The sequence below is a fragment of the Marmota flaviventris genome, chromosome 15, assembly GCF_047511675.1.
Source record: "Marmota flaviventris isolate mMarFla1 chromosome 15, mMarFla1.hap1, whole genome shotgun sequence".
Taxonomy (NCBI): Eukaryota; Metazoa; Chordata; class Mammalia; order Rodentia; family Sciuridae; genus Marmota; species Marmota flaviventris.
The window spans coordinates 8,765,551-8,780,269 of record NC_092512.1 but is presented as its reverse complement, the minus strand read 5'-3'; the positions used below and the strand labels follow the sequence as shown (position 1 = coordinate 8,780,269).

The 14,719-nt window shown below is 58.9% G+C and overlaps 1 protein-coding gene across 6 annotated transcripts in view; it reads right to left on the bottom strand.

Moving 5' to 3' along the window:
- St3gal1 (ST3 beta-galactoside alpha-2,3-sialyltransferase 1) overlaps positions 1–14,719 on the bottom strand; it is a 73,839-nt gene that overhangs the window by 27,251 nt on the left and 31,869 nt on the right. For 2 of the 6 annotated variants that reach the window (XM_027950437.2, XM_027950446.2), the window contains exon 2: positions 4,459–4,513. The gene's annotated coding sequence lies outside the window, so the exon portion shown is untranslated. The other 4 variants (XM_027950455.3, XM_027950430.2, XM_027950464.2 and 1 more) reach the window with 4 other exon arrangements.

The following is a 14,719-nucleotide window of genomic DNA, read 5'->3' as shown; positions in this document are numbered from 1 at the left end:
GATACGGGCCAGAAACCCCCTCCAAGACCCCACTAGCCCCGACATCCGCAGAGGGGCTGCAGGTGTGTGTGAGGGCTCCTCCCAGAGCCTGTTCAGTTGTGCAGGGCACAGGGGCCGCCTGGGTTCTCTGCTCCCTGTGTTCCGCCCTCTCCTTCCTTCCCTCCACGAATGACCCCCCCACACACCAGGGAAGACACTGGCAGGCACATTTTGTGAATGGCAGTTTCCACGGGTACGTGTCTGGTGTCCTAGAGCCACGTCCGACACCATTGTTCTCAGTAAACAAAAGGAACAATCACAACCTAGGAGGTTTTTTGCTTCCTCATGTTAATGTGGGTAAGAAGTTTGTTGTTTTTCAGATTCAATCTGTATCTTGAGGTCCCCACACTCTGCCTAGGCGCCAGGGTTCTCTGCCTTGCAGGTGTGACATCAGGCTGGAAGAGAATCAGAGTTCCTGATACACAGAGACCTGGATCTGTCCCACGAACGTTTACTTTTTCTGTTTAGTGAGCTCAGCCCCCGGGTAGGCTGGCTGAGCTGCAATTGTCTCCCAAATTTAGAAAATATCTGATTGAGCTGAGGCTCCATACACAAAAGGGGTGCAATCTGCCTCCCTTCACAACAGTCTCCTTTCTGACCCGACAGTCTCCTTTCTGACCCGGGCGTCTCCTGTCCTCTGCCAGGCCCCAGGCAGGCTATTGTTAGCTTCTGGCTTTGAGGGGATCAGGTTGCACATGGAGGCCTCTCCGTCCCTCCTTTTCGCTGTTGCCTGCTCATGAGCCACCCCCACCCAAAATTCTGCAGGGGTCCCTCCACACTGAGAAGGAGACCTGGGGCTCACGGGGCAGCTGCGAGACCCTACACAAAGCAGCCCCTGCCTCTGTCTGACTGCCTCCCATGCCTTCCTGGCCTACCCTCTTGAGCCACATCGGCCTTTGGGCTAGTCCTCAGGCTCCCAAGTGCGGGAACCATGTGTGGACTATCCACCCTGCCCAGAATGCCCTTCCCACAGACTCAAGGCCTGTCCTTCACTCAAGTCAGGATGCTGCGTCCAATGCCAAGTCCACGGAGAAGCCCCTTTGCATGGCCCCCACCTTGGAACCTCTCACCAGCTGCCACCACCACCGGACAGGGTCATGCAGGGCTGAACGGAGATGCAGCTGAGTCCCTCGTCCCCACCGTGCTCCCTGAAGAGTGATCACACCCGTCTTTAAGGACTGCCTGGAAGGCAGGCACTGTGCCCATTGAAGAGACTAAGAGAAGTTCAGCAATGGCCGCTGGTCCAACCCCACAGCCCAAGGTTGTGCACAGAAGTGTCGCAGTGGAACTTCCAGTGCCTGCCTGTGGTTGGAGACCCTCCCTCTCCCATCCTTGCAGGTCTTGCTGGAGGCATTCAGGGCCCAGGGGCCCGCCACTCTGTAGCTGGTCCTAAGACACAAGGCAAGGCCTCCTCCAAGTAGAAACTTCGCTTGCTTGTTGTTTACCACAAGATGGGTCCCCAGGTGGGGCCCAAGTGGCCCATGTTGCAGCCACTGCATGGCAGGCGTCCATCTCGGCCTTCTGCCAGACCCCTGGGACTGAGGACACAGGGGAACAGCTCAGGCCACCTGTAGAACAGAGTACAAAGTGCCTGCAAGTCCCTGGCCTCAGGGGCAGGGGTCTTGTGTCTGCTGCCAGCTGCCATGAAACACCCCGGGCTGGGGATTAGCTGGTCGGTGCACACAAGCAGGGCCAGGCTGTGCCCCTCCACCCTGAGAACAAAACCCGAAGCTCACGTGGCAGCTGCGGGACTCCTCCACTCTCCACACAGTAAAGCACTGTACTCTGGGTGGTCTGGCCCTGTTGAAGGAATGACTTTCCATCCCTCCCCCGCTCCCCCAGGTGACTTCCCCGGCTGAGCACAATGCCCCAGGACCCTGCCCGGCCTCTGGCCCTCTTCCTCCTTCCAGGATTCCCACGAGTCGGATGTCCCCAGGGGACAGGCCAGGAGTGGAGTTTGACTGAGGGGGAGGGATGTCCGCCCTGGCTAGTGAACACCGCCCAGTGGAGCTGATGACCTGGGGCAGATACTGGGGAAAGCAGACGACACAGAGAAGCAGACACTTTTGCGTGTTTACATTTTGTGATGGCGAGGGGCTGAGCCAAGGGCTCTCCGACCCACCGAGAAGGAGCTCGGGTGGAGCTGCGCTGTCATTGGGGGCGCGGGCACACAGGGTCTTCAGTGCTGTATTCCCAGCAGGATGCCCCTGCCCGCTCCTCTTGGTGGCCCACGTGATATCAGGTAGATGGACAGAGGGCAGACCCAGCGGTGGTCGCAGAGGACGGAGCGCGGCCGACCGCTGGGCAGGCTGCCCCTCAGGGACCAGCCGCCCCTCGGGGACGAGCCGCAGGGCTGGGCTTCGCACCTCCCGGGCTGCAGGTTTTAGAACATTCCTTATGAGAAACTTGAAGGAGCTCACAGACCAGTAACCAGGCAAAATTGCTTTCTGATTATTATTTTTCCAGCTGAATGAGACTCAGTTAGTGGAAGGCTTAATAAGCCCTTCTGGGCCCCGAGGAAAGAGCCATTCTGCTGCCTGCGGAAATGAGTTTCTGGTTGTGTAGCCGCAGCCCAGGCGGGAAGGCGACGAGGGTCTGTCTGCAGCTCTGGGCAGCCAAGGCAGGACTGCGAGGCAGTGCCCACTCACGGGGGCCTCTCCGCGAAGTACACAGCTCTGCAAACCCAAGGGCAGACGACGGGGAAGAAGGCTCATCCCCACGTCTGCTGCCGAGGCTTGGACGCAAGACTAATGGCATTTCGGGATCCCAGGGAAACACATGGATGCCTCCACCTCTCTGCGTCATCTTCGGAGGCTCAGCGAGGGGAAGGATCAGCCCAAGGTTGTGCACAGACTGCAGAGGCGCTGAGACAGAACGGGGGCCCCTAACTCCCTGAGTGCGTCCTAGCACGCCCAGCCCCAGAGGCTGCCCACAGGAGCCTCCAGGTGCCAATACCACCATCTGCCAGAGGGTAGAACGGAGCCCACCACCCAGAGCCTCAGTCTGATGGCCGCATCAGGACAGGTCTGCACGCCCCTGCACCCGACTGGCCCCCTGGACTCTGCCTGCCAGACCTCCCTCCCCGAGGCCAGCGTGAGGTTAGCCAGGCAGCCTGTCCTGTGGTTGATGAATCCAGGCTCTTTGTCTGCTTAGAAAGATGGGCCTGAAGCAGTAGACCACAGCGTGCTGCAGGGGGTTAAGACAAGCAGCTTCCTGTTAGAGAGGCACCTTGCTCTGCCTGCTCCACTGCCTGAGTTTTCTCGGAACCCAGCCCCCACTCCGTCCACACTCCTACAGGCCCTTGGCAATGACAGGAGGAGGAAACAGAGAGATGAGGAGCTGCTGTGCAGGTGGAGGGCCAAGGCAACCAGAGAAGCAGCGTGGGATGGCACACTAGGTGTGTGCCGGCCCCAGGGCCTTAGTACACACTGCTCCCTGTGCAGGAATCTGCCCTCCCCGGAAGGAATCACGGAAGGAATCCACGGGGCTGGCTCCCTCCCTGCACTCATGGCTCTGCCCAAATGCCCTCCCTGGAGAGGCCTGGCCACCCTGCCTCAGAACTCTGCCACTCGGCCCCAGCTCACAGCACACAGAATGACTTCACCAAGAAGGCCGCCCCTCACCACCCGGCCCCTGCTGAGAACGGCCCTCAGCAGACACTGTGGACCAAAGACAGAGGGCCACGACGCAGCACAGCCCTCAGGACCCGGGGAGCAAAGCCTGTTCCCGGCTTGTGCATCACCAGCAGCGGTCACCTTGGTCACCTTCGGGCCCCAGAGTCCTCACATGGAGGACCGAGTGATCATAATGACAACCACGAGTCAGCCTGGACAGCGTCCCGCGGGAGCAAGTGACTCTGGTCTCTGACCCTGTGCTGGACGCTTTCCCCTCGTGGCTGAGCGGACTGAGCAGATCAGCCATCCTGGGGGCAGGGGGGGAGGGCAGGACCCGGCCCACGAAACCACCCTGTGGCCAGTGAGGGTGGCAGGCCCTGCCCTCTGGGCTCCTGTGGCTGGGCAGGGTGAGGCCAACGGCCCATGAGCAGAAACCTGGCCCCGCTGTGAGCCGGGTTCCTAGAGAGGCTGGATCCTCAGAGGGACTTTTCGGGTGGGTGAACTTGGGCCTCTATTAGCCACCAAGGGCTCATTCCTGAGCAGATACCCATGGGGAACAGGGCGACCTGTATCTAGTACAACCCCCTTCTCAGCTCTGAGCCCTGGGGCTCTTCCCTGTCCCTCCAGAAGCCTGCATGAGCTCACCAAAACAGGATAGTCCCAGGTGTCCCCTGTTGAGAGTCCATCTTTTGGTGGAAGGGGACAATCAGTTCAACACAGTTTTAGGCAAAGAAGTCAGGCAATCCAAGAGCACAGCTTCTGGAGTCAAAGGGAGCTGAGTACAAATCCAAGCTCTGCTACTTACCTTCTGTGTGACCTCAGTGAAATTCCTTAACCTTTCTGAGCCTCAGTGTCTTCATCTGAAAAACAAATGAAGTGTTCAGAATTACCACCAGGAGAGACAGTTTCTACAATGTGCTTGACTCAGACATACAGACAGAGTAAAGGTTTTCTGCTAGTGAGGTGGCCTAGCCCTGTCGAGAGCTGGTGAGAACAGCACAGTTACCTAAAGAGCGCTGGGCGGGAGCAAGCAGGCCTGCGCTCACACTTCCTGTCCCAGAGATAACAGGAAAGCTGGTATTGCACACTTGAGCTCTGAGACCACTTCCTGTTCTGAAATGCTAGTTTGGAGTGCCCACCCCAAGGGCGTCACCCAACCTATGAAGCTGGGGTTGGCGGAGCATAGCTGTCCCAAGAGCGGGGAGTGACAAGATGAGCAGACAGAACACGAGTGGAGAGCGTGCCCCCTCTCCCGGCCCCACGTGTGCGGGCACCTGGCTGAGCCCATTCATGCACACCCACCTCCCAGTTGCCCTAGAGGCAGCTCAGCCTCCCGCTCTGCAGAGAGGAGGCCAGGGGAGGCTGAGCAGTGGCTGGCTCCTGGCAGTGAGGGCGGGACTGGGGTCCGAGTCCCCACGCCCCCCCACAGAGGTGCCTGAAACAGGGCTGGTGGCAGGTCACAGGTCACCGTGGGGCAGGAGCAGCAGGGATACTCTAACTGGCAGGAAACAGGCAACTACGCGCCCCGCTGAGGGGGAGAGCTGGGTTCTGAGCACGGGGCAGGGGCTACTGTGGTCCTGGAAGGCTGAGTGGGACAAGGGGCCTCACTCAGGAGGACAAGCGCGGGCGGGGCCTGCAGCTGCCTCAGTCACGGCCACCTGTGCCCTGTCCCCAGCGAGGTGTGTCCTGTGCCTTCCCCCCAGGGGCGAGGAGAAAAGGACTTCTGAAGGGTCCAGGCCCCTGGACTTCTCCTCACGGGGCGGCCCCATGGCCAGGAGCCTGAGCCCACTGCCTGCCGCCTGCCCATCGCGAATGCGTGGCCGGGGCCACGGACACTGACGTTAATGTGGTGCTCAGGAGCCAGGCGGCCTGGCTCAAGGTCCCGGCTGTGCTCAGGGGCTGCCCACCTTCTTGTCACTGCTTCTGTTTCTTCATCCGTAAGGGGGGACGATGCTGGGGCTAAACCCTGGGCTGCTGAGGCCATTCAGAGAGTCAAGGTAAATGAAGGACTGTCTAAGGTCACCATCGCCCAGCCACATCAGGCAGAGGACATGGGAAGGCCAGCTGACTGTCCGCTGATCTGCCTCCCAGCTGACAGGGGCCTCAGACACAGCTCCTTGGGGCGAGGCCAGAGATGGGGGCAGAACACGGCGAGGAGGGAAGTCGGGGTTTCTAGCCTCGCTGCTCGGATCCAGGCGCTGCCCAAGTTCACGACCACACTCAGGCTCCCAGCAGGACTGACAGCCCAGACACGGGGCAGGGTCCCTCCATCCCAGCCCTGCCATGCACGGTCATCACTGTGCCTTGCTGGGGGACACAGGACCTGTGGAGGGGACTTGCAGACGCACTGTCACTTTGGAGCGCCCGAGATGGGTTTTTTGAAACAGATCTCCCTGGGTTGACCTTGGCCTGAACATGCCCCACTTCCTTCTGTGGAACAGGCACAGGAGGTCATAGGAAAACAAAACCCGCTGAGATTTTGCTGACAAAGCATTCTGTGCCCTAGTGTGCGGAGCCTGGTCGTGTCCCAGGTCACAGGGCTGCTGAGCAACGTGGCTAGGGGACAGCCCAGGGTCCCTCCAAACCCTTTGGGTCCTGACAGCTGCCTCATGGTTCCCAGAACGAGTCCAGAAATTCTCTTTTCTGAGCCCAGTTTGTGCCATGAACCGGGGTGGATTTCATGGGTGGAGATATAAACTCGAGGAGGCGCCACCATTGCAGAGAGGCCGCATCAGCAAACGGGACAAGCTCCCGGCAAGGGGCGGGCAGCCTGGCTGTTGTTCAGAGCTTCCTCGGAGTGTCTAACCCACCGACACCATCACAACTCCACAAAGAAGCAGGACCTGCCTGTGCGTCCCTTCTCAACCCCTAGGTTGAAGTCCCTGTCCTCGAGGGGACTGCATCTGGAGACAGGGCCCTCAGGAAGGGGGTGAATGAGGTCACGATGTGAAAAGGCTGAATCCAGTGATCTGGGGACCTTCGGGGAAGTCAAGCAGCAGAGGGATCTCTTGCTGTAGGCAGAGAGAAAAGGCCAGCGAGGGGGGTGAGAGCAGGCCAGGAAGAGCCCCCGCCAGACCCCGCCTGCTGACGCCCCATCCCAGGTGCCAATCTAGAGCTGCCAGGAGAGCCATTTCTGCCTTTGAGCCCGGCCAGGGGTGCTGTATTATGGCCACGCTGGACGGGTCAGGGCTGAGGCTTCGGCCGAAGCTGGGCAGGGTGGGCTTCGGTGAAGCAGGTGCCCGCACTCCTAAGGGATGGAGCCTCAGGCCAGATGTGGCCAGGCCTGGAGGAGGTGCATCTTTATCCCCACCCCCAGCCCCGCCTCGCTCTGGAAGGACAGCACCTCACCGACCCCGACATGGTTTTGGCCAGGTCCTTGCTTCTGCCCAGGGTGTGTGTGAGCAGTTGCAAGGTGTGCGGCCTCTGGAAGAAGGCTGGAACGCCACCACTCCTTGGTGCGTGGTCCCTTCTGTTGTGGAATGAACCTGGCACGCCCCAGCGAGGGATGGCCTTCAGCCTGGACCTGAGGCTGAGAGGACCCAGAGAAGAGGCCAATCCACAGCCGCCTGAAGGCAGCCACCACTGGCTCATTGTAACGTGAACAAGATCCATTACCAGCCACGGAGCTCCAGGGGTGGTCTGTTATGCAGCAGAGCTGACCAGCACACACCCTCTTCCCACTCCAGGATCCCTGAGCAGGGGCTCAGGACATCTGCCTTCCACGCGGCTTTGCCACTTAGCAGCTCGGTGGCCGTGCAGGAGCACTTTGTCTCTGAGTCAGTTTCCTCATCTGCAGAGGTGGGTGACAAGAGTACCCGCCTCCTGTGGTAGGGCGGGTAGTGCTGGGTACGTTGCGTGGCGGCTACGGGCAGGGGCTGGGTCCCAAGCCAGTGCGGCTCTTTCAGCAAATCCTCAGGGCCAGCGCTCCCACTGTGTGGGAGGTGGGCGGTGCAGGGCCAGCAGCCAGAGCTGGTCCCCCAGGCAGGCGGCAGGAAGGAGCTGGGAGGAGGGGAGAGGAAGGCTGGGCACCCCAGGGGGCACAGTCACAGAAGCACAAAAGGACAGGTAGGGTGGGAGGGCTGGTGGAGGGTCTGACTCCTCTCCCCAGTGACGTCCCCAAGGTCACACAGCTGGCCAGCCTCAAAGCCTGGACCAGAGTCCCAGTCTCCTGAGGCCAGCCTGGGCATTACTCCACTGCCTCCTGCTCCCTTAGCAGGAAATGAGACTGACCCCTTCCACCGGCTTGAAGGCCCAGGTCCAGCTCTGCCACCTCGTGGGTGGACTAGCTTGAACTTGGCACCATTCCACAAGCCCTTGTTTGAGTCACTTCAAAACCACTTCCCTTCCCTTCGGGGAAAGAGTCGAGCCTTCCCTCCCTCTGTCCCTCGGTGCTGGGGGTTAGTGGTCAGGGAACCTGGAAGTCCATCCAGGACACAAAATGGGTACTGTGGTTTCTGGTTGGTTTCAACTCGTGCCCCGCGGTAGGTAGGTAACACGGGGGGGAGAGTGGACAGGGAGGGTAGTGCTCAGCCCTTGAGAGGATGGGACAGGATGCCATGTGCCAAGGAAGAGGGGGGCAGTCAGCAAGCTGGGCTGGGCAGGGCGGGCTTCAGGCTGGAGGTGAATTCCCCTGGGAAGACGGAAGGAACATGCCTACAAGGGAGCAAGGGAGACCAAGACCCCAGGTGTGGTGTCCTCTGTCCTGGGGAAAATGGGTGGGAGACTGTGATATCAAAGTTCAGGCCGTGGGGTGGCAGCGAGCCTCTGTCTAGGCTAAGTGGGGAAACGGAGGCCAGCCCCATGGACCCCTGGACTGTGGCCAATGACGTAAACATGAAATAGTGCAGAGTAGCTGCTGTGGACATTTGGGGTTGAGCTGCCAGGAGCAGCAGCCACTGTTCGGAGACAATCCCTGGGGGTCCCCTGCACTGCCTCCCATCTTACGAGCAGAAGCACCAGTGACCTTTCCCTGGACTGTCCTCCTGCGGGTGTGCAGAGCAGGGCACGTAGGAGAAAGGCTGGCGAGGTTTGCTTTCAGCCCCTTTAAAAGAACATGGTTCCACATGTCTCCGGCCGTCCCACAGGGCCAGGGGCTCGGGGAAATGAAATGAAACCCGAAACCTGCTTTTCCAGGGAAGTGGCTCCAAGGGTCACTGCCAGTAACTTGCTACCTAAGAAAAGCCCAGCAGCAGCTCTTGATGACCAGCCCTGCCTCTCTGCGCTGGCTGCTCAGGCTTCCTGCTGTCTTCTGGCCAGCCAGGGGCCCAACAGGAGCTGCTTCACCTGCAGGCGACCACTCCCTCCCGGGCCACCACCCTGGACAGCCCACAGGCCCACGGAAGGACACAGCTGCATGAGGCTGGAGCAGCTTGCCCTGCAGGAGCGGTGCTCCCAGGCCCCACACAGATCAGGCGGCAGGACCCCTCCAGGGGGCGGACACGTCCTTGCCCAGGCACTGCTGCCTGGTCCCCTGCCCTGCCCTGCGCCCGGATGCTTGCTCACAATCCCTGGGGACCACGTCCCTGCCTCAGGCTCCAGGGAGAGGAGCTGAGACCCTGCAGGAGGCCGGGCTGAGAGCAGCGGCCATCAGGAAAAGCCAGCCTCCAAAGTGGGTGCTCTTCCAGGTTCAGAGAATTTTCCAAGAGCAAGATCCTGAGCAGGGTCCTGATCTAGGCTCTTGGCTCTTGTAATGGCTAATTGGAATTCTCAACCTGATTGGATTAAGAGGTCAAGGATTAAAGGGCTATGGGTGTGTCCGTGAGGGTGTGTCTAGGAAGGATTGGCATGTGGGACAGCCAGCTGCAATGGAGACCCTCCTAAGGTGGGCTTCTAAAGAGAAGCCAGAAACCATTGGTCATCCCAAGAGAAACCGAGAACCACTGGGTCTCCAGAACACGCCAAGACTTTTCTTGGATGCTGGTGGTACCAAGCGAACCAGATAAACCCCCTTCTTTTCTGCAAGCTTGTAAGTCAAATAAAACAGGGCAGCTAGTAGGAAACACTTTTGCAGAAAACTCTACAGGATGGGGGAGGCGGGCAGAAAGGCTGCAGGAAGCTCAGGGTCCTGGGTGCTGTGCACAACAAGGTCCTCTCTCTGATCCAGGAAGCTCGCGTCTACTGCCACATCTGCCAGCAGAAAGGGTGACAGCTAAAGAACCCAGGAGCCTCAGTCACCTCCTGTCCCCTGGAGCCACGGGAGTGCGGTGAAGGCCACCGTGGCCTCCTGCACTCTGGGCACCGCGTCTGGGCACCTTGTCCGCACACACAAGCTGAAGTGCAAGGGCAGGGGGCAGAGTAGGAAGGAGCGAGGGGCGGCCATCCCGGGCCTTTCGTCAAGCCTCACCCTGCGTGCTCACGCAGGTGACCCGTGACCTTTCCCCGTGGGATTTTAAATGACAAACAGAAGAGCTCCCAGCCGCTGCAGAAGGAGGGCAAAGAGCCGGAAGCCTTGTCTTTTCCCTCTTGAAGTCTGCAGCCTTCTTTCCCAGCGCCTCAGTCAAATCCTTTTGATACACTTGCACATTTGGGCGGTAAATACTGATCTCTGGGGTTTTAAAAGACCCACAAACACATTTTGAAAATTCTTATTAAGCCAAAGCTTGGTAAGGACAGACAGGCAAGGTTATCTGGGCTTGGGGCCCTTAATTAATGGTGTTTGGGGGGAGGTGGTGATGCATTAAGTCTGCGATCCTTGCAAAGGAAGCAAAGAGCAACAGAATGGAGTTTTTCCAGCATATTTAATAGACAGAGGTGGTTGAATTTATTGAGCACTTACTGTGCACTTGGTACGCACAATGACTCCTCAAACCCTTCATGTGGTTCAAGCTGCCTGATCTTCCAAACAACCTATTAACAGAGCCTTATTGTCACTTCACATTCAGGCAATGCAGAGGCAAATCCCCTCATCCTGGGTCACGCGGGTCCTAGATTGCCAGGGTGGTACCCGATCCAGGTGGGCTCCGGAGCTGGTGCTGACAGCGACTCGAGATCTCAGCCCCTCCCCTCATATGCCCTGTACCTCCATGGGCTCACTAGTCCCCCCCCAGACCTGAGAGGAGGCCCGGACCCAGAAAGGCCATGTGTCCTCACAGGCTCTGTGCAGCCCCGGGCCCATGTCTCCAGCATGTCACAAGGGCAGCTGAGCAGAGGCCTGGGGAAAACACCCCTGTCACCTGTCCTTTGCAAAGCCAGTCGGGATCTTGATCCATAGTTCACGACGGGCACGTTCTGTCTTAAATACCACACTGGGTGCAAGAACATCCCAAAAACTGGATCAGAAAAATGGGGAGAGGGTTTTCCTTTCCTGAGTGTGAAATTCCCACTCAGACCTTAAATCAGACCTGACATTCTCGTCCCTGGAAGGTACAGGCCCCACAGGAAGAGAGGGAAAGGGGAGACCAAAGCTGGGGGTCCTCCCCGGGGCTACCGAGACCAGGTGGCTGAATGGACACGTCTCTCAATCCTCAAGGCTCCTGAGAAAGCACTCACCCAGGTCAGTGGTGACAGCAAAGGTCAGAGAAGGGGAGGGAACCCATTGGAGCATGTCCCCAGCACAGCCCTGCCAGGCCCCCAGACCCGGCATCTGTCCCCTCACCCCCTAGGGACTTGGGGACCCACCAAGATGCAGGCCAAGGCCAGCATGGTCACTTAGCCTTGCCCAGACTGCCCATCAGAGTTCATCACTCCTGGGGCTTTTGCCTTATCTGGTCTTGAAAGCTTTTTCTCTTTTAAGTTTTTGCTTATTCATTTTTCTTTCATTTTAATTTTTGGCTGGAGAGGGCTCTGCTTATCAAATCCTACTGTTACATAAAGGGACGACTGGATACTTGGGAACTAAGCTCTAAGGCAAAGGCCAGCAACCGAGACCCAGCAGGTGGGCTTCCTGTTTTGTTAATAAAGTTTTATTGGAACTCATCACGCACACTCAGTTACATGTGGCTGAGTCCGCTTTCCTGCGGCATAGATGAGAATTGATAGCTGAGACCACTGGCTCTAGAGCCTAATGGTATTTACTGTCTGGCCCTTCACAGAAAAAGTTTGTTGATTCCTGCTCCACAGAGTTAAACGCCCAAAAGGTCATGAAAAATAGATGGCAAACCAGGAAGTACCTGTGCAACGCACATCAACACCTGGCTGATTTTCATCATATGCAAAGAGCTCCAATAAAACAACAACCACACACACAACACACACAAACCCTAACATTTAAAAAAATGAGACCTAAAAGGCACATAACCCAGAAGGTCTGCCAACGACCAGTAAGCCAAAAGGAACGCTCTGCCTCACTGATATTGAAAGCAACACAGCCAAGAGAGACACGCCACGTTTGTGTACCGAGTATCTAAGATGCCACGTCAACCAGCCCTAGCTCATCTCCATGACCGTTTCCTGCCCAGTGCTCTCCTGGGCAACAGGCAGGGGCCCACTCAGCCAGTCTCAGGAGCACAGAACGTGGGGCTGGGACTCACCCCCTGCCAGAGAACTGGGGGCAGGAACCGGGGAGGGCGCAGGGCCGCCTGCGGTTGACCCAGACCATGGCCCCCACAGCCACCCCCTCTCTGCTCTCTCTGGAGGGCTCCTCCCTCGCTGTGCGCCCCCTGCAGGATGAGAGACCCCACTGTCCTCCCAGCAGGGCCGGGGAGTCCCTGGTGTCTCCCTGTGGTTCTTCCTGCTTCTTGGGCAACCTGGCGGGGCCCCACTTGTGCACAGAGGAGCGAGGCCACAGGAACTGCATTGGCATCCCCGAGACGGCGCATCCCGGGTCGGCTCAGAGCCCTGACCCTCCGGGGCCCGGCCTTCGATCCACTCCTCTCCCAGCTCCCAGGGGAAAGGAGGCAACCTGCCCAGGCCTCGCTGGCCCCGAGCTGACCCCAGCCCCAGAGAGCCGTCTCCTGTCTACACGGCCAAGCCCTGCTCACACACACTGGCAGGCGGCCACCCTGCCCCTCCTGGACGTCTTCCGGAGTACCTGCCCTCACCACTGGCCTCTTCGTTTCCTGGACCCTTCTGCTCTTGCCCACGTGGCCTGGGTGATGGGCGTGCCCCAGAGGTGAGCTCCTCACCACTGTCCTGGGGGAGAGCTGCTTCTGGTGAGACGGCAGGCCGCTGGCCACATCACCGCCTGGTCCACAGGCTCTCCCTGCTCTCTCTGTCTGGACATGCCAGCTCCATTTCTGCTCTTCACCTCTGCAAGTTCATCACTGCCTCAGGGCCTTTGCACAGGCTGAATTTTCTGGCTCCTTCCTACCATTCCTGTCCCAGCAGCTCAAACATCATCCTCCAGGGAGAAGGAATTTCAAGGACAAACACAGTTGACATTCCTTTAACCCTTTCCTTGCCAACTCAGGTCCATGTGCTCAACTGGCCTCTCCTTATAGGATGCCAACAGGGCACCAATCATCAAAAGAGCCAGCCTGCAGTCACAGCCAGGGCATCCCGAGCTGGAACTGCTTACGATGCTCCTGACCCCAAGTCCAGGCTCACTGGCTGAGCCCCGGGGACGACCACGCAGGAGAACAGTCCCTTTTCAGTCTGGGACTCTCCAGGCAGATTCTTAAAGAATGTCCAGTCAAGGGCAAGAGCAAGTCCTTCCACCAGACTCCAGGCTCCTCCCAGGAAGGGCCTCAGGGTGAGGGCAGAGTGGACATCTGCGCCTTCAGGGTCACCCTATTAGTTCTGCAGACACCTCTTTCCCCGGGCAGCGTCCTGCCCACTGGCATGAGGGCTGCTTCCTGCAGGCCGGCGGGAGTCAGGCTGCCCCGGCGTCAGTGAGGCCAACACAGGGTGGTTTCTGGCAGGTGGTGGCTGACAGTCTCGGGGACGTGGGCCTGGATGCCCCAGCCTTGCTCTGGATTCTGCGGTTGTGAGCTGTGTGACCTTGAGCAGGTCCCATTCCCGCTGTGGAGAGGACCCCCAGGGGGCAGCATGGCCACACTGAGATGCCTGCTTGGTGTCCACCAGGGTCAGGGCTCCCTGGGGACTTCTGGGAGTCCCTGAGCTCTGAGCCCCAGTTTCCTAATCCGTCAACGACCAGACTGAGTTGGAGCAGTGGACACGGTGACTTTACAGGCCTCTCCTCTGTGCACCCGATGACACTTCCCATTAGCTGCGACTGTTAAAAATCAGAACCTTTAGCCCAGCAGCTTAGGTTGAGGCAGAAGGAAGGCGAGTTCAAAGCCAGCCTCAGCCACTTAGCGAGACCCTGTCTCTGAATGAAATTAGAAGGGCTGGGGATGTGGCTCAGTGGTTAGACACCCTGGGTTCACTCCCAGATACCCAAAAATTAATTGATTAACTTTAAAAAAGAAAACTTAGAACATTTCACATAGAAACGTAGACCCCTGGCTCCCTGGGGGAAAGGAGTCCTGGGCTCACGGTGCCCAGGGCTGAGCAGCAGCCTGGTCCTGCCCAGCAGTCTTTCGCCACAGGCCTCACCACTCCCTGCTGCCTGGCCCATGCCTTGGCACCCATCCGTATTACCTGCGTGGCCCCTGCAGAGATGTGAGGCTGTGACCTGGGGGCTGGGGACTTAGGCCTCCTCTGCTCTTGCTCTCCCTGCTGGCAGCCCTGTCATCCCTCATGGGGTCGACAGTGGAGGGCCACCTGGCTTGAGTCCTCCCGGGCTGCTCCCTCTGCCAGGATACGGGTGCCCTGGTCAGTGGAAAGATGAGACCCTCCTCAGGCGGCCTCTGCGTCAGGCACCGCCCGAGCGCCCCGCTGCAGTTGCGGGCTCCTTCAATTACCTGCGGCGGCTAACACAGGCCCTGTCAGAAAGCTCAGGGAAGACCCGCGGGAGGACTTGCCCCTGGTAGTTGCCTGATCGCAGAACCGCAGCTGGGAAGGGACTTCCAAAGAGGCCTGCAGGCCACCCTAACACCTGACCCTAAAGTCTCCTCCGGGGAGGCCGCATGGCCCCTTCCCGGTCACTGCTGGAAGCTGGGGATACAAAGAGGCAAGCACAGCCCACCAGGAACCCCCAGGCTAGGAGCCCACAAAGACTGTAAGGTCCCCAAGTGTCCCCTGCCCAGCCTTCTAGGAGCTGGATACTTACATCACCTCTCTGCAGT